A 25463-nucleotide genomic window follows, 5' to 3' on the forward strand; every position below is an offset into this window, starting at 1 on the left:
TGATAAACTCAACCTGATCCTTGTGGATAAGGAAAGGGAGGAAGGAGCAGAGCCGAACAGCTAAAACCTAGAAAAGAGTTTAAAATCAGAATCGAGAAGGGCGATGGGTCTATAACTAGAGCAATGGTGAGGGTCTTTCCCAGCTTAAGGTATCAGAGTGATTAAAGAGTGCAAAAAGGACTGCGGGATCTCCTTAAATCTCCTTTTTTTACCCTGAATATTATATGTCTATTTTATTTTATTTCATTGTATGAATATTTTATACATTCACTACCTTGCTTATTGTGGTGAGTCCGATGTAAGGGCCCTACAAAGGACACCACAAGCACTATCATTATAATAATAAATTGTTTTAAATTAATTCACTTGATCTACATCATTTTATACATATATTTTATATACACCCATTTATTGGTGATAATCAAGCCCAGACTTGAGAAAAGTGTACCCCCACTTTATACAAGTCTCTCTGCTTATTTTACCCACCCAGCTGCACACCATTTAAAAAAATAGGATTTTCTTTTTAAAGGAAGGTCATGAGATGAAGGTGGGGAGAGAGTCAAACAGAACAATTTATAAGGAAAAGCAAACTGAGGACATACCTCATGATATGCCTCAAACAGAAAGTATAACTTTTTCTAGACTTTTTAAAGGGGTGCTCCACCCCTAGACATCTTAAGACATAAGATGTCTGATCGCAGTGGTCCCACCACTGGGGACCCCCACAATATAGCATGCAGCACCCACCTGTAAGTACTGCCGGAAGCGCTGGAGGGTCTGGCTCCCGACCACGGGGATGGAAGATCGTGAAGTCACGCCCCTCCCATAGACTTGCATTGAGGGGGCAGGGCGTGACATCACAATCTTCCGTACCTGTGGTCAGGAGCCAGACCCTCCAGCGCTTCCAGAGCAGTAACAGGTGGGTGCTGCATACTATATTGCAGGAGTCCCCAGCAGCAGGACCACCACAATCAGACATCTTATCCCCTATCCATTGGATAGGAGATAAGATGTCTAGGAATGGAGTACCCCTTTAACAACTTGAGTATTGTCAGCAGATTAGGTGTCAGAATATCACATACAGTCACCATTCAAGGCAGTGCAGGACATTGATGTAATCACACACTCAATTCATCATAGCTGTTTTTTTTTTTTTATCTAAAGCCGAGGAACGTGCTCTCGATTCACCCAAAGTGCAAACGTGTTACACTAAAAAAAAACGTGCACAAAGGATGCGGTCTATCGCAAGCCCTTCTCCAATAGGAGAGAGGCCCCCCAACAAACCTTACCCTTCGCCTCCGGACCAAAAGGTACCTGCGAGGTTCCAGGTTCGATGTCCCTTTTCGCCGAAGCTACTAGGGGACCACAAATGCTCCCAGCATCCCCCTTGGCGTTAGCCAAGGTATCTGCCCGCAGAGCCGATAACGGTAGGTACCCTGCCAAAGCAGGAGTACCCGGGGTGTTTGCAGGGAGGTGCGGAACCTAATGGCCACACACACCTCCCCTAGACCGCCAGGAGGGACACCCAGAAGGGCTACCGCATCCTGACAAATCCTGTGAACACACAACACGCAAAAAGTGACACAGTGAGACAAAAATAAATAAATAAGTGAATGTGTGCAGATATACTGCCCGGATCTATAAAAATGTCTCTGATCCTAGCCAGAAGGCCAGGAATCAAGAGGTGAGTGCCACAAGGTGAAGAGATTATGGTGCCTGTGCTTCAACTCAGTGAGCCAGTATTCCCAGTGAGTTTCGGCACCTCAGGGGATCACCACTCCCCGAGACACAAAAGTACCTCGGCTCTAGACCCGGAGGGATCAGGTCACATCAGGGCAGCCATCAAGCTGATTCCTCAGAACCAGCCCCAGTACACCTGCACCCTCCATGCAGCACCCATCCCCACACCGGCGTTACAGTCCACTGGTATGAAAAACTGATAAGAACAGATACTACACTTGATCTTAGCCAAAAGGTGAAGAAGCGATTCATCATAGCTGTTGCTCCATAGAGAAACAGATAATGATTAACCCCACTGACAACAAAAGGTATAGTCAGCACTGGCAACCACACCAAGATCTCACCTGAACTAACTTGGGGAGAGCCAACATTTACCATTTACTAGTATACATGTTATTAATGTTAACAAGTCAGATTATTAGCGGTCTGTGTTCAAACATTTCAAGCTTCTCAGCCTTTTGGCTAAGATCAAGTGTAGTATCTGTTCTTATCAGTTTCATGCTGGTGGTCAACAGCCCCGGTGCAGAGCTGGTGGGGATGAGTGCTGCATGGTAGGGGGCAGCTGTACCAGGATGTTTGGGGCTGGTTCTGAGGAATCATCTCGACAGCTGCCCCGATGTGACCTGTTTTCCTCCAGGTCTCGCCATGAGGCTGAGAGGGTCTAGAGCCGAGGTACTTTAGTGCCTCGAGGAGTGATGACTTTGAGGTGCCAAAACTCACTGGGAGTATTGGGTCACTTAGTAGCTTCGGTGAAAAGGGATATTGAACCTCAAAGGTACATTTTGGGCCAGAGGGGAAGGGGAAGGATAAGGTTTGTGGTGGGGGGGGCCTCTCTCCTATTGGAGAAAGACTTGCAATAGACTGCATCCTCTGTGCACATTTTTTTTTTTTTTTTTGTGGAACATGTTTCCCCTTTATTGGCACTTTGGGTGATTTGAGAGCACGTTCCTTGGCTTTTAGATACAAAGAGTGGAAGCACGGGCACCATGAACTGTTCACCTTCTGGCACTCACCTCTTGATTGTTGGCTAGGATAAGAGAATATTTTTTTTTTTATAGATCAGGGCAGTATATCTGCACACATTAATTTATTTATTTCCTTGTTGTGTGTTCACAGGATTGTTAGGATGCAGTAGCCCTTCTGGGTGTCCATCCTAGTGGTTTGGCGAAAGGTGTGTGTGGCCATTAGGTTCCTCACTAGTGTTGAGCGGCATAGGCCATATTCGAATTCGCGAATATATGGACGAATATTCGTCATATATTCGCGAATATTCGCATATTCGTCATAGTCTCGTTTTATTTTCGCATATGCGAATATTCGCGTATGCGAAAATTAACATACGTGAATATTGGCATATACAAAATTAACACGCGCGTAAATTCGCATATGCGAAAATTAGCATATGCGAATTTTCGCATATGCGAATTTTCGCACGCCAGTCTCACACAGTAGTATTAGAGCCTTCTTTACACCACACAAGCTGGAAGCAGAGAGGGATGATCACTGTGATGTGTACTGTGAAGAAAAAAAAAAAAAAAAATACGAATATTCGTAATTACGAATATATAGCGCTATATTCGCGAAATTCGCGAATTCGCGAATATGCGATATTCGCGAATAATATTCGAATTGCGAATATTCGCGAGCAACACTATTCCTCACCTCCCTGCAAAAACCCCAGGTACTCCTGCATGGGCAGGGTACCGACCGTTATCGGCTCTGCAGGCAGATACCTTGGCTAACGCCAAGGGGGATGCCAGGAGCATTTGTGGTCCCTTAGTAGCTTTGTCGAAAAGGGACATTGAACCTGGAACCTTGAAGGGTAAGGTTTGTTGGGGGGCCTCTCTCTTGTCGGAGAAGGGCTTGTGATAGACCACATCCTTTGTGCACTTTTTCCTTGCACTTTGGGTGATTCGAGAGCATGTTCCTTGGCTCTTAGATAGAAGATAAATTTGGCTGGTTTATCAGACAACTGATTGGATGACTACCTGTTCATCGAGATAAACACACCCCCAGTGCCTATATGCCCAACTTTGAAGAGGGCCATCTTTTGACCCTGTATACACCCTAACCAACATGGCACCCAACAGCTAACTTTATGTTACTGGAAGTGTCCTGACACCAACATAAATACTCTGTAGGGACAAGGTGGCCGAGTGGTTAAAGAGATAGCCATTAAGGGAGGACTGTATCTTAGGTCGTTCATGCATGCCCGCGACCTTTGCAGAACCTGGTACTGCCCACAGTGCCCCTTTGTGGAGAAAATGTCTTTGCACAGGGTTGGTTGGATGACCTGAAACATGAACTTAGAGACTCTGTACCCCGGAACTGCCTTTCGTACCATTCGGTGCTTTACGGTCTGTTCCCTGGGACCCACGATGTGGAGGCCATCCAGGAGGCTTGGCGCCCTATGAATTGTTTGAACCCCTTAAGGACCAGACCATTTTTTGAACATCTGACCACTGTCACTTTAAACATTAATAACTCTGGGATGCTTTTAGTTATCATTCTGATTCCGAGATTGTTTTTTCGTGACATATTCTTCTTTAACACAGTGGTAAAATTTTATGGTAACTTGCATCCTTTCTTGGTAAAAAAAATACCAAAATTTGATGAAAAAATAGAAAATTTAGCATTTTTCGAAACTTTGAAGCTCTCTGCTTGTAAGGAAAATGGATATTCAAAATTATTATTTTTTGGTTCACATATACAATATGTCTAATTTATGTTTGCATCATAAAATGGACATGTTTTTACTTTTGGAAGACACCAGAGAGCTTCAAAGTTCAGAAGCAATTTTCCAAATTTTCACAAAATTTTCAAACTCGATATTTTTCAGGGACCAGTTGTTTTGAAGTGGATTTGAAGGGTCTTCATATTAGAAATACCCCATAAATTACCTCATTATAAAAACTACACCCCCCAAAGTATTCAAAATGACATTCAGTAAGTGTGTTAACCCTTTAGGTGTTTCACAGGAATAGCAGCAAAGTGAAGGAGAAAATTCAAAATCTTAATTTTTTACACTTTACACTTGCATGTTCTTGTAGACCCAATTTTTGCATTTTGCAAGTCTATGTAAAGTGTTCGGCGGGCGCAGTAGAGGGCTCAGAAGCGAAGGAGCGACAAGGGGATTTTGGAGAGAACATTTTTCTGAAATGGTTTTTGGGGGGCATGTCTCCTTAAGGAAGCCCCTAGGGCGCCAAAACAGCAAAAAAAAAAACACATGGCATACCATTTTGGAAACTAGACCCCTTGAGGAACGTAACAAGGAATTAAGTGAGACTTAATACCCCACAGGTGTTTCATGACTTTTGCAAATGTAAAAAACAAAAAAAATTTTATCTAAAATGCTTGTTTTCCCAAAAATGTTACATTTTTAAAAAGGGTAATAGCAGAAAATACCCCCCATAATTTGAAGCCCAATTTCTCCCGATTCAGAAAACACCCCATATGGGGGTGAAAAGTGCTCTGTTGGCGCACTACAGGTCTTAGAAGAGAAGGAGTCACATTTGGCTTTTTTGAAGCAAATTTTGCTCTGGGGGCATGCCGCATTTAGGAAGCCCCTATGGTGCCAGGACAACAAAAAAAAAAACACATGGCAACACATTTTGGAAACTAGACCCCTTGGGGAACGTAACAAGGGGTAAAGTGAACTTTAATACCCCACAGGGGTTTCACGACTTTTGCATATGTAAAAAAAAAATTATAATTTTTAACCTAAAATGTTTGGTTTCCCAAAAAATTTACATTTTTACAAAGGGTTAAAGCAGAAAATATCCCCCAAAATGTGAAGACCAATTTCTCCTGATTCAGAAAACACCCCATATGGGGGTGAAAAGTGCTCTACTGGCGCACTACAGGTCTCAGAAGAGAAGGAGTCACATTTGGCTTTTTTGAAACAAATTTTGCTCTGGGGGCATGCCGCATTTAGGAAGCCCCTATGGTGCCAGGACAGCAAAAAAAAAAACCAAATGGCATACCATTTTGGAAACTAGACCCCTTGGGGAACGTAACAAGGGGTAAAGTGAACCTTAATACCCCACAGGGGTTTCATGACTTTGGCATATGTAAAAAAAAAAAAAAATGTTTACCTAAAATGCTTGGTTTCCCAAAAATTTTACATTTTTACAAAGGGATAAAGCAGAAAATACCCCCCCCAAAATTTGAAGCTCAATTTCTCCCGATTCAGAAAACACCCCATATGTGGGGTGAAAAGTGCTCTGCTGGCGCACTACAGGTCTCAGAAGAGAAGAAGTCACATTTTGGCTGTTTGGAAGCAAATTTTGCTCTGGGGGCATGCCGCATTTAGGAAGCCCTATGGTGCCAGGACAGCAAAGAAAAACCAACATGGCATTACATTTTGGAATCTAGACCCCTCCGGGAACGTAACAGTGTTTACTTACACCTCACAGATTTTTTGAACAGTGGGACGTAAAAGTGAAAAATTTGATTTTTTTGCACTATATTGATAGTGTTACCCCAAATGTTACATTTTCACATTGGGTAATAGGGCAAAAGGCCCCCAAAATTTGTAGAACAATTTTGTCTGAGAAAAAAAAATACCCCATATGTGGATGAAAATTGCTATGTGGACGCACTGCAATGCTCAGAATGGAAGGAGTGAAAATTTTGTTGAAGTTGAAGTCGGGGGTCATGTGCATTTATAAAGCCCCCAACAGCAAAAAAAAAAAAAAAACACATGTGACACCATTTTAGAAACTACACCCCTCAATGAACATAACAAGGGGTACAGTGGGAAATAACACCTCACAGGTTTTTTGAAAAGTGGGCCATAAATTGAAAATTTTGATTTTTTTACACTAAAATGCTGGGGTTACCCAATTTTTAACATTTTCACATGGGGTAATATGAGGAATTGAGTTACAAATTTTGGAGGGCTTTTTCCCCTGACTATAAAAATACATCCACATATGGGGTAACGTGCCGGGCGGGCGCACAACAAGGCTCAGAAGTCATTGAGGTCACTTTGTATTTGTGGCCTATGGCATATCAGTAGCTGACGGTTACATACATTCCGAGGAAAATACAAAAATGAAACACCCACATGTGACACCATTACAGAAAGTACCCACCCTGAGGAATAGGTATAGGGGTAAAGAGGACATTTTGAATGCACAGGTGTTTCCTAAATTTATTTTCCAGGAATGGATGAAGGGTAGCTTTTTGAAAATTGCAATTTTCAACCTATGCTCTGCTTCATTTTTCTGGGAACAACTAACATGTGACTCCGAATTGTCGCCTGGAAATGCGACAGAGCTCCGCGAGAACTCTTCGTATTTGAGGCGGATGTTTGTTATGGACCTAACAGTTACATACATTCAGAGGAAAATACAAGAAAGGAACACCCACATGTGAGCCTATTACAAACAGTACACCCCCTAGGGAAGGTGTATAGGGTGAAGTGGAGATTTGGAAAAGACGGGTGTTCCCTTCATTTATTTTCCAGGAATGGATGAAGTGTACTATGGGGGGAAGAAAATTGCAATTTTAGTACTGATATTCCAATTATTTTCCCAGAATGATGACCCAGAGTACAGCCAAAAGTAAAAATGATGCCAGCCCCAAACCCTATACTCTGAATCATCATTCTGGGAAGGGGATGTGTGGGGCCGTCCCTATTATGTTACCTCAAATGCGCAACCCGCTCAGGTGGAGAGAGAGAGCGTTGCGCATTTGAGGCAACTGCAAACCTCCAATGCTGTTGACTCTGTGTCCCATGACCCATTTTTTAGGGGGAAGAAAAAGAAGATATTGGGAAAAAGGGTTGTTTTTTTTTTTTTTTTTTGGGGGGGGGGGGTGTTTGGTTTAAAATTTGGAAGTCAATGTACCCTGGACTAGTACATTGGATCCGAATTCTGGGGAATGAAAATTAGGGCAAAGGATGGAAAATGTAGTACTCCATGGAAGTGTGATACTCCCTGAAGCAGCCTATGCAGAGGCCCAGATGATGAGGGGCAAGTGTCACATTGGTACGTGGTGTCCTTCCATCTCCCCTTCCTGTGACACACACTGCATTTCTTCTGGCTTTATTTGTGTATGTGCTGTGTGTGGAGTGGTGCGAGTCTATCTCCCTAACCCGCCCTAACCTAACTAAACTAACCCGCCCTAACAGAAAAAAATATAAAATAAAAAGGGGACTTCTAGCGCAAAAAAGCCCTGCGCCAAAAAAAAGCGTTTATCTAATCAGTGGTGTGCGCACTGATTAGCGCTTGTGGCGGCAGTGGGTGCAGAAGTCAGTGGGGGGTCCGGCCACTCAGCCCAGAACAGTGGCTGGTGGCTTGTACACGGACCCCCACACAAAAAAAAACAAAAAATAAAATAAAAAAAACGCTTTACCCCGAAAAAAATGCACCCACCTGAACCCCCAAAAAAACGCTGACAGCGGTGGGACAGGCTGCACACACAAGTACGGTCCGTCCACACAGTACACGCCTGCTACTGGTGGCACGGACCGCCTATATGTGCAAAAAAAAACGCGTTAACCGAAAAAAGTGCCTTTACCACAAAAAAGAAAAACGCTGATCAGTGATAAATCACTGACAGCGGTGAGGCACGCCGCACACACACAGGTACGGTCCGGCCACACAGCACATGCCTGCTACTGGTGACACGGACCGCCTATGGGTTCAAAAAAACACTAGAAAACGCGAAAAAAGTGCCGGCACCACAAAAAAACGCTTATCAGTACTACGGGACTGATCAGCGGTGGGTGGGCTTTAACAAGCGGTGGCGGACTGCTCTTTTTTCCACACGCTTAGGTGAAAAAAAAAGATCTGCGCCAAATAAAAAACGCTGGCGGCAGACCGCAGCGACTTAGCAGGGCCGGGGTCATGCAGCTAAAGCTGCTACGGACCCCCGGACACCCACTGATGTATGCTGAAAAAAAAAATATTTTAACCCTAACCTGTCCCTACGTAATCTAAAACTAACCCTGGGGGATTTCTGTGCCAAGGGGCCACAGAAAAGGGGCAAGGGGCACTTTTTTAACTGAGGGGATAATGGGCAGCACGGGGCTCCGTCCTGCTCGCCAGATCTCTGTGGAATGGCGGGCAGAACGGAGCAACATGCTCCTAGCCCCCACCATCCCCTCCCATTACACTGTGATTGGTGTGGCCACTTTGGCCACCCAATCACAACTGTACTGAGGGGGGTGGCCACAATGCCAGCCCCCAGTACAGCACGGATGGTGATTGGTGGTGTATATTACACCACCAATCATCATCTATATCCGGGTCACAGGGTCACACGTGACCTTGATGATGCGGAACCGCTGCGGAATGCCGGTAAGTAGTTACCGGCGCCCTGCAACGATCACCGGTATAGGAGGTCCTCCGGCACACTGCCGGGATGTCTGCTGAATGAAATCAGCAGACATCCGGCTCCGATCCCCGCCCGGCGAGCGGCGGGGAACGGAATCACAGCACATCGCTCGTCTGAATTGACGAGCGATGCACTGCGATCACCGACATGACGGGTCATCATGACCCCCCTGGGCGATATGTCGCGATGCCTGCTGATCGATATCAGCAGGTTTCGGGCACCGGCTCACCTCCAGCTAGCGGCGGGGGGCCGGGAATGGACAGGATGTACTCATACGTCCTCGGGGTTAAGGACGCTGTGTGGTTTGTCAGGAACCGCCTTGTGATCCACAGGGAGAACATGGACGTCCGGATCTGCTGCAGGTTCATTCGGAGCTTGCTGAAAGACTATTCCATCTTGGACAGCACGGCTGTCAATGATGAAGAGGAGTGAAGACCCCTCTCCTTCCCGATGTCCCCCTGAAGTTATAGCCCAATAGTTTTAGCCCTGTGATCCGCCCCCTCAGCCATTCAGCCACCAACATCAGAGAGTGTGACCACCGGGCAGTCTCGCCATTTACCTTACACACAAACTTGTCACCATCTGCCAGCCTCAACACCAGGAGGGTAAGCAACTCTACAACACCTCTACATTTCTTTCTTCATTTGGATATACTATATTAACTATGGAAATACATCATTGACTGGCACATCTTACACTATTGGTGCCGATTTAAAATTATGCACTTCCTATCCCGGGCAACACCAGCGCTAGCAGTTCTTAATACAGACCATTGTATTGCATTTTCCTAAATTATCATTTTTATTTACTTACCTTTTAATCTATTTTCCAAATATGATTTTATTAATGTGAACCTTTTTGTAATTTTAACATTATCTAGTGTACCGTTTCTGTAGCAAGGGCCACCCTGCTCAGCAGCTTGGTTACACTTCACCACAAAATATTTTACATTGTATCATCTACTCTTAACAAAACGTGCAATATACCAGCTACATCTCTAGTCCTTATTCCATCACACCACCCTCAATCTAGTTTTTATCCAATTTATTTATTATTATATCTAATACAAATCAAGCCATCTGTACTTTGAGGTCTGATTCCTTTTAATTTATATTCAACCTAGAACCCTACTGTGTTGATCCAGAGGAAGGCAAAAAAGAAACCATGAGGCTGAGGCCAATTGCCCCATGACAGAGGAAAAATTCCTTTCCAACTCCAATATGGCAATCAGAATAAATCCCTGGATCAATGTCCTATCCACATAAATCTTGTATCCATAACATGTAATATAATTTTCCAAAAAAATTGAACTTGTTTACGAGTCAGACATCACAACATCATTGCTGCTTACAGTAAAGAATCTCTGTCTGTGAAGATGGTGAAACCTACTTTCCTACGTAGAGGATGCCACCTTGTCATAGTTACCTGCCTAGGAATAATTAGTATATTAAAAATGCTAATTCTACCACAACTGTTGTCTTTCTTGGCAAATTGCCCAACTTGGTCAGGAAAAAAGTTATTCTCCGAGATAAAAAGTATGTGCAACAATCTGATATGGAGAGAGAAATCCCCACAAATGAAATTGTAAGTACTTACAAAATTATGTAAAGGTGGCGGGTTGGAAATCCCAAATTTTTTATTTACCTTTTGGCTGCACAATAAGTATATTATGTTATCAAGTTCTAAAATTGAAAATTTTTGGAATGGTGGTTAGCTCTGTCCGGTAAGGAGAATAATGAGTCACTTTCTTCACTCCCTGAGGTTGGATTACAGTGCATTAAAGGGGTACTCCCCCCTAGACATGTTATCCCCTATCCAAAGGATAGGGGATAACATGTCTAATCGTGGGGATCCGACCGATGGAACCCCCGCGATCCCCAGGCCAGAGCTGCGGCGTTCATGAAGGACGTAACACCACGCCCTCTGATGAAACGCCCAGAAGGGGCGTGAAACAATTGTCACTGCACCTGTGCTTCCACCTTGGCGTCCTGCGGATGCTGTATCGCTCCAAGCATGCACCATGAATAAAAGAAAACTACTGCACCTTGAAATCGTGAGTGCCTCCTCTTATTCTTCTTTTTTTAGTAATCAGTTAGTGACTCTGCCCAGCAGGAGCCCACATTGGTCGGCTGTTCCCGGCCGACAACTCAAGGTGATTGTGCGGTGGCACAGTGCTACCTCCCTTCTGCTGGGCAAGGGTGATTGGTGCTGTCTCGGACAGCACCAATCACTCTTACATTCCGGGTCACCAGAGACCCAGATGACCCGAAATTGCCGGTCAGAATTGACTTCGAATCGTGGCGATCGTCGACATGAGAGGGTCTCAGGACCCCTGTAGGCATTGCCACGTGATGACTGCTGAACGATTTCAGCAGGCATCCCATTCTGATCACCACTCAGTGCGTGCCATGACCGGAAAACCGAATGGCATACAGATATACCCCGAAGTCCCAGGACGCAATGGCGTACCTGTGCGCCCTTCGTTCTTAAGAGGTTAATGTAAAGTCCAAATTTAAGGGACTTAGTTCTTGATGTATGGACCTTAAGATGAAAAGACTTTGAATAAAGAATTTCAAAAAAACTTGGTGTGTTTTCTTTTTTTTGATTATTATTTTATTTATAATTTTTTTTGTTTTTCTTCTTAATTTTATTTTTAATATTATTTGCTCCCACCTTGGGTTAAATAGGCGGGGTGAAATGGCAATAAGATAATAGGGTAATAGCAACAATATTATCATAAATAGTTCAAACCAAGATAAGCTATGGCACAGCAGGTGTAATGAGTTACTCGGGAGATAGCCTCAGGGTCGGCGTCTGTGGGTGGCGGGGTGCTGACTCTATGTGAAAACCATGTAGTACTAGAAAATATAAATCACAAGAAGAAAAGAACAGAGTCGCGACTCACCGCACTGTACTGTAAAACTTCAGGCTTTAATGCAACATGCCACAGGGTCCATGAACAAAGACGTCCGACTTCGGGAGAAAACGGGGAGGGTGCAGGGGAAAAAACAGAGTAGACAACAGACTGTTTCACATCTAGTGATGCTTCATCCGGTCTCAAAAACTCAGGTGATCCTGTGTGCTTAAATCACCTGAAGTCACGTGATACAGGTAAAACCAATACACAACACATACCTCCAAAAACACCTAAATAGTGAAAATAAGGTAAAAAATAGGATCTAACCTAGCGTACATGCTATTATATGAACGATGAAAGGTCATTCCTTTCATTGAGTCCCATTGGACCTATCGCGTTCAGTCTACTTATCCAGTAGATTTCTCGCTGTGCGAGCCGTAGCTCCTTATTCACATCGCTCATATTATCATACATGCGTTCTATGCCCGCAAAGTGAAGTGCTCTCGGGTCATTATTGTGTACAGTACGCATGTGTGCAATAAAACGGGATGCTCCTACTCCTGTTTTTAAAGAGTACAAGTGTTCTCTAATACGTTTAAACAAATGTCTTTTTGTTTTACCCACGTAGTATAATCCGCAGTTGCATATTATGCAGTATACCACGTGGGTGCTGCGGCAAGTTATAAACTGTTTTACATATATATTATAACCACCTAGATTGAAAGTATTTTTAGCTAAATTAAGGTTACATTGGGAACAATTTCTGCATGGGTAGTTACCGTTTGGGGCTATATTGCTCAACCAATTCTTTTTTTTCCATTCATTATTTCTTTGTCTTCTTTTGATAAATCCTCCTATAGTGTTGTTTCTTTTATAGGTAACAATAGGTTTACGCTCAGCTACTTCTTGTAAATCTACATCATGTTCTAACAAAAACCAGTTTTTATGTATAGCATTACGTATCGCATTGTTCATGTTAGTGTTTTGAAAAGAGAAGATAAATTTTTTATTTTTTACCTATTGTTACCTATAAAAGAAACAACACTATAGGAGGATTTATCAAAAGAAGACAAAGAAATAATGAATGGAAAAAAAAGAATTGGTTGAGCAATATAGCCCCAAACGGTAACTACCCATGCAGAAATTGTTCCCAATGTAACCTTAATTTAGCTAAAAATACTTTCAATCTAGGTGGTTATAATATATATGTAAAACAGTTTATAACTTGCCGCAGCACCCACGTGGTATACTGCATAATATGCAACTGCGGATTATACTACGTGGGTAAAACAAAAAGACATTTGTTTAAACGTATTAGAGAACACTTGTACTCTTTAAAAACAGGAGTAGGAGCATCCCGTTTTATTGCACACATGCGTACTGTACACAATAATGACCCGAGAGCACTTCACTTTGCGGGCATAGAACGCATGTATGATAATATGAGCGATGTGAATAAGGAGCTACGGCTCGCACAGCGAGAAATCTACTGGATAAGTAGACTGAACGCGATAGGTCCAATGGGACTCAATGAAAGGAATGACCTTTCATCGTTCATATAATAGCATGTACGCTAGGTTAGATCCTATTTTTTACCTTATTTTCACTATTTAGGTGTTTTTGGAGGTATGTGTTGTGTATTGGTTTTACCTGTATCACGTGACTTCAGGTGATTTAAGCACACAGGATCACCTGAGTTTTTGAGACCGGATGAAGCATCACTAGATGTGAAACAGTCTGTTGTCTACTCTGTTTTTTCCCCTGCACCCTCCCCGTTTTCTCCCGAAGTCGGACGTCTTTGTTCATGGACCCTGTGGCATGTTGCATTAAAGCCTGAAGTTTTACAGTACAGTGCGGTGAGTCGCGACTCTGTTCTTTTCTTCTTGTGATTTATATAAACAATATTATCATGTTTTTAGGTCCCGCTAGAGAAAACCAAGAAGCGAGTGGTCCCCCAGGTCCCATCATCTCAAAACATGAATTATTATGTTTGTTTTCCTGATAAAAGGAATTTGTGAAGGTATTTTAACATGGAAAATGATCCGTTTTTTTGGATGATCGTATAAGAAGGCTTTGTTGTATATTAAAATATAAAAATAAAAACATGTTTCCCTACATTTTGAAATAAATTCCAATGAGAATTCCTATGTGGATTCTAAACAGCAAAAACTGACTATTTCTGCAGGGTTCAAAGGTTAAATATGATGATTTTTTAAACCTACTCGAGGACACTATTTCATAATCTTAACCCTTCCAGCTGCTGTATGTTCCAGAGGAAGTTCTTTTCTTTTTGAATTTTCTTTCTGCATGACCACAATGCTCTCTGCTGACACCTCTGTCCATTTTATGAGCTGTCCAGAGTAGAAGCAGATCCCTATAGCAAACCTCTTCTGCTCTGGACAATTCCTAAAATGGACAGAGGTGTCAGCAGAGAGCACTGTGGTCAGACAGAAAGAAAATTCAAAAAGAAAAAAACTTCCTCTGGAACATACAGCAGCTGATAAGTAATAGAAGGATTAAGATTTTTAAATAGAATTAATTTACAAATCTGTTTAACTTTCTGGCACCAGTTGATTAAAAAAAATTAAATGTTTTCTATTTAATGTGACACAGAATTGGACACCAGCTATTTTGTCTCTTATTGTCAGAGATGAATGACCTAGTGATTCTACAATTCTCCATAATCCTAGAGGCTTACTGGCTCTATCAATGTGTTACAACACATCCATCTTCTAAAACATGTCCAAGCCATAAACAGTATGAAGGCCCTGAATAAATGTATTTACATGAGCAACATCAGTAATGAAGAACTTAAAATGGCCCTACAGAAGCAGCGGGAAAGGCATTCTGACAATCTATCCTATATGTCTTGTCCCCTGGACCATGAAGTCATCCTGAAGGACATTTGTGTGGGGCGCTGTAGTTTTATGAATTCCAAAATGAAGCCCCGTCTGTTGGTTTACAACACAGATGTACACAGTGGAAGCGAATTTGGGATCATGTTTAAGAGCGGTTATGACTTGCGTCAGGATATGTAGGTCCTGAACGTCATTAAGATGATGGGCCATTTGTGGAAAGAAGAAGGCCTGGACCTAAGGAGGATTTCATATGGTTGTGTTACGTCTCAGCAATGGCAGAGGAGCAATGATGGCAGCATTTGATGAAGAAGCCATATTTAACTGGTTAAGAAACAAACACCTTGGGGAATCTTCACAGCATGCCTTGGAGGAGTTCACTCTCTCCTGGGCAGGTTATTACGTTGCAACCTACCTCCTTGGCATTGGAGATCGACACGGTGACTGTGGGGGTGATTTATCATTGTTTTTCTGTGCAAAACCCTTTTTTTATGTGGTTTTATTTTGTGCCATTTTTCGCTGGTGTGCTCCGAATTTATTAAAAAGACACAAGGACTTTAATAAATACCAAGCGTTTTCAACACCTAGGCCAGTAGAATGTTCTGTTATCCCTCATAACACTATAAGCATTTTCACACAAGCATTGAAACCTATTAAAATTGACTGTGCGTGCTACCGCGCTGTATGCTGTGCATGAAAACTTTCAATGTTTTCATTCTACAATGCAAACATTTTAGATGTCAATGTAATGGGGGTACTGTTTTTAGCACTCTGGCTGTGATTATTATGGGGGCCCCATGTTTGGTCACTATTATGGGGGCACTCTTTTCACTGTTATCATGCTACTAGTTGAATCATCACGATTAGACAGTTATGGTTTATCCAGAGAAGCAAAGCTGTGGCCACAAGAAAGGAAAAAATTGTATTACTTTAAACACATTACAATAAATAAATGACCAGGACCTGCTGTTTTGTAAAATTAGGTTGTTTTTATGTGGGACACCCTTCATTTTATTATAAAATATACTGCAATACAGCAAACTTTTTTAGCAGCTTTGAGGGATTTAGAATTTGCAATGTTCACTTTACAGTAAAGCTGATGTTGTCTTTATTCTGCAGATCAGTACAATATCAGCAATACCCAATTTATATCATTATTGTCACGTTCTACTACTTTAATAAAAATACATAAAACTTAAATTAAATTTAAAAAAATACTTTAAATCATCATATTGTGACTCCTATAACTTTCTTATTCGTCTATGAACAAGACGGAGCCAAAAGGGAACTGTTGGTGACATGAGGTAGGTAAGTATGGCCTTTTTTACTTCTGTTACAGTACGTCCTTGAATCCCCACTCCATTAGAGAAATACCAGAAATTACATTTAACCCCTTAAGGACCGGGGTTTTTTCCGTTTTTGCATTTTCAATTTTTGCTCCTTGCCTTTAAAAAATCATCTCTTTCAATTTTGCACCTAAAAATCCATATGATTGCTTATTTTTTGCGCCACCAATTCTACTTTGTAATGACGTCAGTCATGTTGCCTAAAAATCTACAGCGAAACGGAAAAAAAAATCATTGTGAGACAAAATTAAAAAAAAAAACGCTGTTTTGTAACTTTTGGGGGCTTCGTTTCTACATAGTAAATTTTTCGGTAAAAATGACACCTTATCTTTATTCTGTAGGTTCATACGATTAAAATGATACCCTACTTATATAGGTTTGATTTTGTCGTACTTCTGGAAAAAATCCTAACTACATGCAGGAAGATTAATACGTTTAAAATTGTCATCTTCTGACCCCTATAACTTTTTTATTTTTCCGCGTATGGGGCGGTATGAGGGCTCATTTTTTGCGCCGTGATCTGAAGTTTTTAACAGTACCATTTTTGCATTGATATAACTTATTGATCGCTTTTTAGTCATTTTTTTATTATATAAAAAGTGACCAAAAATGAACTATTTTGGAATTTTTTTGTGCGTACGCCATTGACGGTTTAATTAATGATATATTTTTATAATTTGGACATTTCCACACGCGGCGATACCATATATGTTTATTTTTATTTACACTGTGATTCAAACTTTTAATAGGGGAGGGGTTAAATGATCTTTATTCACTTTTTTTTTTGCAGTGTTATAGCTCCCATAGGGACTGCACTGCACACACTGGCGGAAAAATTACTGCATGCAGTAATTTTTCCACCACGATGTCCCGTCACTGTATAACGCCCGTAATGAATTACGGGCATGTACGGGTGCAAGCGGGCAGTTACAAAACCCCATAGGCTGCAATGCATTTTAGTCACGGCCGTCAGGGGTTTTGTAACTGCCGGGTTTTGCAGCTGTAGTGATGGAACATGTGACGGAAGTTTGTAAACGGAAAAATTCATAGTGTGAAAGGAGCCTAAGGGTACGTTCCCACATACAGGATCCTGCGCAGGATTTGTAACTGCAGATTCAAAGCTGTGCTCAGTCATATAGTTTACATTGCAATCTTCATACGTGTGAATGTACCCTCAATGTTTAAATGGGGCTCATAAGACAGAGGTGGAGAGATAGTCACACGGACCTGCTTATAAGGTAAAGACAATTTTATTGATGAAGGTTCATACCCCATGATATGCATCAAACACCAAGTATACAAAGTACCAATAGTTTTTCTAGTATTTTAACAATTTCAATATTGTCAGCAGATTAGGTGTCAGAATGTCACACACCCTGAGTTGTCAGTCAGGGCAGTGTGGGAGATTGATGTAATCACAAACTCAGTCTCCTCCATTCATCATGTCTATTTCTCCATTATGGAGGAACAGGTAAGGATTAACCTCACTGACAATAGAGGGAATAGTCAGCAGCGGCAACCACACCGAGATCTCATCCGAACTAGCTTAGGGAGAGCCGCCAAACACTAGTATACATATTATACTAATGGTTTACAAGGCAGATTATTAGCGGTCTGTGTCCCGACCTTCCATCTACTAATTAGTATAGAAGATAAATTTGACTGGTTTATTGGATAACTGTTCATCCAAATAAACATACCCTCAGTGCCTATATGCCCAACTTTGAAGAGGGCCATCCTTTGACCCTGTATAGGCCCTAACCAAAATAGCACCCAACAGCTAACGTTATGTCATTGGCATAGTCCTGACACCAACATAAGTGTTCTGTTAAGGTCAAGGTGGTTAAGGCGATTGATTGCTAATCCATTGTGCTCTGCATGCGTGGGTTTGAATCCCAGCCTTGTTGAGAGAATCCTGTTTATTTTTAAGGCCACATACTTGTGTGTGGGATAACACTATGATAAAACCACTGACTGTACAGTGCTAGGCTCATTTCACACTGTATTGAAGCCGTGTTCAACAGGCTCCTCTACACATAATCGGCACAATTCACCCAATAAAGGAGAAAAGTGTGCACCATTTGGCACTTTATGGACTATTTCCTGGGGTTCATAATGTGGAGGCACTCCAGGAAGCCTGGCACCTTGTGAACGTAAACTATACATGGAGCCACCCTGATGGCTCGCTCCGTTCTTGGATAGACTTCATCTTCACTTCGAGAGCAGTTAGAAAGGTGTCGTACCCTATGGTCCCCTGCTTTTTCTCTGACCACAGGGCCATTCCATTTCGGGGAACTCTGGGCCATGGATTTCCACCTGGCCTAGTCTCCTGGAAGTTGAATTGCGCCCTGTTGGCAAGGAGGGAGGTCATGGAGGAACTCAGGGATCTGCACCTTGTATGGCGTAATGATAAATGTCTGTTTAACTGCATCAGCGATTGGTTGGAATATGTTAAAGTCGAGTTTCATTGTTTCAGGCAAGAGGTGAGATGTGACTTGAAAACTTGGCATCCCATCTCTCTCCTGAACGTGGACTACAAGATGCTAGCCAACAGGCTGAAATCTGTCAGCGGGCAGATCGTCCATCCGGACCAGACCTGTGGTATTCCTGGTCGCAAGATCGCCGACAGCCTTGCCCTAGTGAGAGACACGCTCTGTTACATCCAGGACCGTCATGCCCGCGGCGCCCTGGTCAGTCTGGATCAGGAGAAGACGTTTGACCGTGTCTCCCACGCGTTTATGGGCAGGGCTATGCGCAGCCTGGGTCTGGGGAAGATGTTTTGCTCTTTTGTTCACATTATGTACTTTGATATTTGCAGCACGGTGTTGGCGAACGGCAGGAAGACTAACCACTTTCCTATTCTTTCAGGGGTAAGACAAGGTTGCTCTCTTTCACCTCTTCTTTTTGTTTGTGTTTTAGAGCTCTTCACTGAGACTATCCGGCAGAATGGAGAGATCAGAGGGATCACCGCACCGGGACCAGATCGCTACGAGGTCAAGTGCTCGCACTACATGGACGATGTGACCGTCTTCTGCGCTGACCAGCGTTCGGTGACTGCACTCGTCCAGACCTGCGAAGACTTCCGTAAAGCTTGGGGGGCAAAAGTCAACTGCGGGAAGTCGGAAGCTATGCTCTTCGGAGAGTGGCACCTAGCTTCTTCCACCCCCTTCCCCTTTACTGTTAAACCAGACTTCATACAAATCTTGGGAGTCTGGTTCGGGAAGGAAGGAGCGGCCCTTAACCTGTTAAGGACGTAGGAAGTACCTGTATGCCCTACGCCTGGTCCCGGTGTTTAAAACGGTGTGACCCCGCATCACACAGGGTTGTCCCGGCTGCTATTCATAGGCGGGACCCTGGGCTAACAGATCGTTGTGCCGCGCACTATTAACCCTTCAGACGGGGCGATCAAAGTTGACCGCCACGTCTGAAAGTGAAAGTAAATGCTTCCCGGCAGCTCAGTCGGGCTGATCGGGAAATCGCAATAAAATCGCGATGTCCGATCAGCTAGGACGGGAGCAGAGACCCCCTTACCTTGCTCCATCGCGTCCGATTTGGGTTTGATTGCTCCAAGCCTGAGCTACAGGCTTGAGCAATCGAGCTCCTATCTCGCTGATCCATGCAAAGCTATGGCTTTGCAAGGATCAGCATAAGAGATCAGTGTGTGCAGTGTTATAGGTTCCTATGGGAGCTATAGCACTGCAAAAAAAAAGTGGAAAAAAAAAGTTAACAAAGGTCATTTAACCCATTCCCTAATAAAAGTTTGAATCACCCCCCCCATTTCCCATAAAAAAAAACTGTGTAAATAAAAATTTACATATGTGGTATCGCCATGTGCGGAAATGTCCAAACTATAAAAATATATCATTAATTAAATCGCACAGTCAATGACGCACGTGCAAAACAAATTCCAAAGTCCAAAATAGCATTTTTATGGTCACTTTTTATATCATGAAAAAATGAATAAAAAGCGATCAAAAAGTCCGATCAATACAAAAATGGTACCAATAAAAACTTCAGAACATGGCGCAAAAAATGAGTCCTCATACCGGCCCATAAACGAAAAAATAAAAAAGTTATAGGGGTTAGAAGATGAAAATTTTTTACATATACATTTTATTGAATGTAGTTATGATTTTTTTCCGAAGTATGACAATGTCCAACCTATATAAGTAGGGTATGATTTTAAATGTATGGACCTACAGAATAAAGATAAGGTGTTATTTTTACCGAAAAATGCACTGCGTAGAAACGGAAGCCCCCAAAAGTTGAAAAATTACATTTTTTCTTCAATATTGTTGCACAATTAATTTTCTTTCCATTTCGCCGTGGATTTTGGGGTAAAATGACTAAAAATAAGCCATCATATGGAATTTTAAGTGCAAAATAGAAAGCGTTATGATTTTTATAAGGTGATGAGGAAAAAATGAAAATGCAAAAACGGAAAAACCCTGCGTCCTTAAAGGGTTAAGTCTTGGCAAGACCGTCCAGGAAAGATGAACTCTAAAGTTGGACTATGGAGCTCCAGAAAGCTCTCAATGGAGGGCAAAGCACTGGTCCTGCGGAGTGAAGTTTTGCCTGTGCTCCAGTACACCGCACAGGCCTGGCCTCCCCATGCCACCGTTTGCAAGGCCATCACCTGGACAGTGTTTCGCTTCATCTGGGGCAAAATGGACAGAGTCAAGAGGACTGTGATGTATAAGGAGCCCTGCAAGGGTGGGAAAGGAATCCCTGATATCCCCACTTTACTCCGGGCCTCTTTTGCATGTGTCAGCATACAGCGAACTCTTGTTGAAAAGACTGGCTCAGCAGGCAGGTCCATGTCTCGCTTGTTTCTCATGCCCCTCTAGGGGCAGCTCCATCCCTTACAACTGGAACACTCCCTGGTTCTATGGGGATGTTGTCCGGTTTGTGAGGGAGCACCAGCGGGAAGGACTGAAACCTGCCTTGTGGAAGCCAAATACCATCTACAAGCTCATCCGAGCTAACGGCAGAGACTGTTTGGACTAATGTGGCTTCAAAGCGGCTCACCAATGGACATAAGGACTTGTCATGGATGGCCATCAAGGGAGGATTGTCTCTCAGGTCTTTCAAGCATGCCCATGACCTGTGCAGAACCCGAAACTGCCCCTGGTGCCCCTTCATGGAGGAAACATCTTTGCACGTGTTTTGGCAGTGCCCCTTTTTGCAGGGTCTGTTGGATGCCCTGGAACACGAAAAAGTCATCTTATCAATAGTACTTCAAAATATAAAAAGTTTTTCATAATGACAGTGCCTCTTTAAAACCACTTTATAAATTTACATTAAAAAAAACAATTCTATAACCCCAACACGATTTCAACACACAACCTTCTGGTCTGGTGTCAGACGCACAACCATTGCGCCACAAGGCCTTTTTCTTAAAATTTTTACTGTACAGTTCAGTCTTGGACTCCATCTACTTGTAGCCTTGTCTCATATTTTGTTATATAACTGTTTATGTCATGTTTATCTCCTTAAGGATACAGACCATTTTGGCCTTGAGGACACAGGAATTTTTTTTTTGCATTTTCATTTTTTCCCTCCTCGCCTTCTAAGAGTAATAACTCATTCCTGGACGTCCTACGGCAGCACAGTATGGGTTAAAGTCTGTCCCCCTGAACTTGCCAGAAGAGATAATTAGCATAATAAAAACATTTGCATAATTAATTAGTGCAATTAACCGGAACCTCCCAGTGTATAAGTAACCCCCACAGACAACAGACCACAGAGTTTTTTTCTTCTGCTTCCAGAAGGATTTTAGTATATTCAAGGATTCCAGGACATCTGAGGGGAGACTGTGAAGTTCCCCTTATCAGCGACCCCTCTGTGGACTACTGTGAAGTATCTTGGGGTCTGCTGTACACTACCGGCGCTGTGAAGTCCCGTGTGTGTTATGTATTATTTTACCTGGTCTGGATGGCGAAGCGCGGTAATCTGGAGGCTGCCGTAACTATCAGGTAAGTGAAGCAGTCCTCATGCGGCAGGGGCAGCATGCGCGCAGCCATCTTAGGACTCCCGGAAGTATCGGGTAAACACTGCTCCCTCGTGCGTACGGCGTTCCGGAAGTGCGTCACGCAGGGGGGCGGTGCTAAGATTGCCCGGCAATAACATCTATATCTTGAGTGTCTCCGGTGCATTCCGGTGCTGAGGCACGGACCAGGGCAGCAGGACTACCTGAGAGCTAAAAGTAGGTAAATTAGTCAGCTCTATGTAGACTCTGTGAAGTGTCTATTTTGATATAAAAGAGAGAGTTACTGTGAAGCACTCAGTCTCTATTTTTAAAGTACATAGGGTATCTGTGAAGTACTCTATGTTAGTTCGTTTTTTTGGTTGATTCCAAATCTTTTACAATAATTATTGACCTATACTTATGTTAATGACTTATGGTACCTATGTTCATTATCTAGTGTCAGACGTAACTCCTCGAGGCAAACGGTCTAGAAAGGCGAGGCACAGAGTATGTGGCTCATGTTCACAGCCGTTGCCGGAGGAAATCGAAGGAGATTTATGCTCTCATTGTTCCCTGCAGTCTCAGCCGGAGGAGGAGGAGGATCAAAGATTTGGCAATGAGGCAAGTGCTTTTTTCTCTTGGTTCAAAAATCGTATATCTTCCTTAATCCCTGATGACGCGCCACCTTCTAAAAAACGGAGGATTCAGCGCAGGGCAGTCTCCCCTTCTGATTCAGAGAATGCAGCATCCTCTTCTTCTGTGGATTCTCAGGAATCACCAGAGGATTTTTATATTTTTCACAAGGACAATATGCACGATTTAATTAAATCAGTCAAACATGTCCTAGAGTCTGACCGCTCTGTGGAAGGTAAACCTCCGCGTGAAGGTTTATACTACTTCCCAGTTTCCAATGACAGGGTGTTACCTTCTCACCCAGCTGTGTCTAAATGGTTCAAATCAAACTGGGAAAAACCCGAGAAACGCGTAGACGTGGGTTCCCGTTTTAAATCGGTCTACAGATTATTTTCAGAAGCTACTTCCTCATGGTTTTATCCACCAAAATTGGATTTGCCTGTGGCAAAACTAGTTAAAAAATCATATTTTCCCTCTGAAGAATCTTCATTGTTATCCAATCCTATGGATAAAAAGGCAGACGCCCTTGCAAAAAAAGCATATTCCACGTCTGCAGCGGTATCCAAGATAGCAATGGCATCTCTACCAGTGGCGAGGGCACTTAGGGTCTGGTTAAGTCAACTTACCAAGGATCTGCAAGAGGGAGTTTCCAGACAGGATATTCTCCAGAAAATACCAATTATGAAAACTGCCACAGAATTTTTGTGCGATGCGCCATTGGACACCCTACGGCTTGCATCATTAAATATGGCTGAATGTAATTCCATAAGGAGATCCTTATGGATAAAACAGTGGTCCAAAGGGGACGTTGCAGCTAAATGTCATCTATGCTCTTTGCCATTCTCTCCTGAATCTCTCTTTGGTCCCAACCTTAAAGGTATATTGAAAGACATGAATGATGACAATGATGCCTTTCCGGGGACTCAAAAAAAGGAACCGGCGAAGGGTCGGCAGAATTGGAGACGATCTCCAAAGAGTTTCAGGAGAAACTACCAGGCTGGCGGTTACAATAAGTCAAGATTCTCAAGACAAAAGAGGAATCCAACTTATCAACAAGCCGCTAAGTACAAGGCGCCACCTAAAAAGAAAGAATTATGACGCCACGTTAACATCCCTGAAAGTTGGAGGAAGATTAAGGCATTATTTTCCGGCATGGGCAGTAACAACAAAGGACAGATGGGTCCTTTCAGTTATAAGATCCGGCTACAAACTAGAGCTCCTAGAAACCCCGCCTGTAAAATTCTTCCTCAACAACAGTCAAGACCCACATGTTCTCCCTCTGGTTCTTCAATTTTTTGCAAAAGAAGCCATAGAGTGGGTACCTTCTCAGGAGCACTTTGCAGGAGTCTATTCCAGAATTTTTTCAGTACCCAAGTCAAGCGGCGGATGGCGCCTAGTAATCGACTTGACTTATCTGAACAAGTTTCTAATGAAGAAACATTTCAAGATGGAAAACATAAGATCCGTAATGCCCATCTTGGATCAAGGGGACTTCATGTCAACATTGGATCTATCGGACGCCTACCTGCACATACCGATTCATCACCTCTTCAGGAAATATCTGAGATTTGCGTTGCAAATGGGAGAAGAAATTTGGCACTTCCAATTTACATGTCTACCATTCGGTCTCAGCTCCGCCCCAAGAGTCTTCACGAAGATGGTGGTGGTTCTCTCAGCGGCACTACGTCTACAGGGAATCATGGTAATACCATACCTGGACGACTGGTGGCTGAAGGCGGCGACAGAGCAGGCGCTGAAATGTCAAGTCACCAGGACAATAGAGTTCTTGAAGATCCACGGTTTCATTCTAAACGAGAAAAAGTCCCACCTTGCTCCGACTCAAAAAATTATATTTCTAGGTTTCGTGATAGATTCAGTACTCATGAAAATTTCCATTTCCCGGGCAAGGGAATTAAAGATAAGGGGCCAATTGAAAGTTCTGTTGAAGAACAGGAAGGTGACAATTCGACAAGCCATGAAGATTTTAGGCAGTCTCACATCCTCCATAGATGCAGTCCAATGGGAGAAGGCACATATTCGAGGTCTACAGTCGAAGATTCTGTCTGCATGGGACCGGTCACAGACATCGCTAGAGGAATCGATTTGGATTTCAACAGAGCTTTGCCAAGACCTACGGTGGTGGTTGGACCCGACCAGGTTTGCAAGGGGAAAATCTTTGCTTCCAGCCCCTCAAGTAACATTAACTACGGATGCGTCTGCTCATGGTTGGGGAGCCTATCTTGGTCACCGGTGGATTCAAGGTCAATGGTCAGACTTGGATCAGAGGCTGTCTTCAAATATGAAGGAGTTAAAAGCAGTGTACCTAGCACTACTTCACTTCTCCCCTTACTTGACAAACAAAGAAGTCCTCATAAGGTCGGACAATCTACCTGCAGTGTTCTACATGAACAAGCAAGGGGGGACCAGGTGTCCTTCACTGATTCAGCTTTGTGCAAAAATTTTTCTTTGGGCAGAAGGCAAAGTCAGAGACCTTACAGCAGTCTACCTGAAAGGATCTCTCAATGTAAGAGCAGACCTTCTCAGCCGAGAAGCACTACTCCCAGGAGAATGGGAACTGAATCAAAAGATCTTCGAACAAGTGAGACGGAAGTTCGGGTGCCCGGAGATAGATGTCTTTGCGACGAAACAGAACACCAAGCTCAAAGTGTTTTGCTCCCTGTCCAGGACAGATCATCCTTACCAATTGGACGGTCTCTCGA

General features: G+C 43.0%; 2 non-coding genes and 1 pseudogene across 2 annotated transcripts; 1 reads left to right on the forward strand and 2 right to left on the reverse strand.

Annotated features, from left to right (window-relative positions):
* Positions 1 to 1790: 1790 nt before the first annotated feature.
* LOC130267938 (U2 spliceosomal RNA) lies at positions 1791 to 1988 on the reverse strand. Its single transcript, XR_008843343.1, has one exon. It is a non-coding gene; the product is annotated as a U2 spliceosomal RNA (small nuclear RNA).
* A 194-nt stretch (positions 1989 to 2182) lies between these two features.
* Positions 2183 to 2273, forward strand: LOC130267849 (U2 spliceosomal RNA; annotated as a pseudogene).
* A 15227-nt stretch (positions 2274 to 17500) lies between these two features.
* LOC130268148 (U8 small nucleolar RNA) lies at positions 17501 to 17636 on the reverse strand. Its single transcript, XR_008843507.1, has one exon. It is a non-coding gene; the product is annotated as a U8 small nucleolar RNA (small nucleolar RNA).
* Positions 17637 to 25463: the final 7827 nt, after the last annotated feature.

Source organism: Hyla sarda, chromosome 4, assembly GCF_029499605.1.
Source record: "Hyla sarda isolate aHylSar1 chromosome 4, aHylSar1.hap1, whole genome shotgun sequence".
NCBI lineage: Eukaryota > Metazoa > Chordata > Amphibia > Anura > Hylidae > Hyla > Hyla sarda.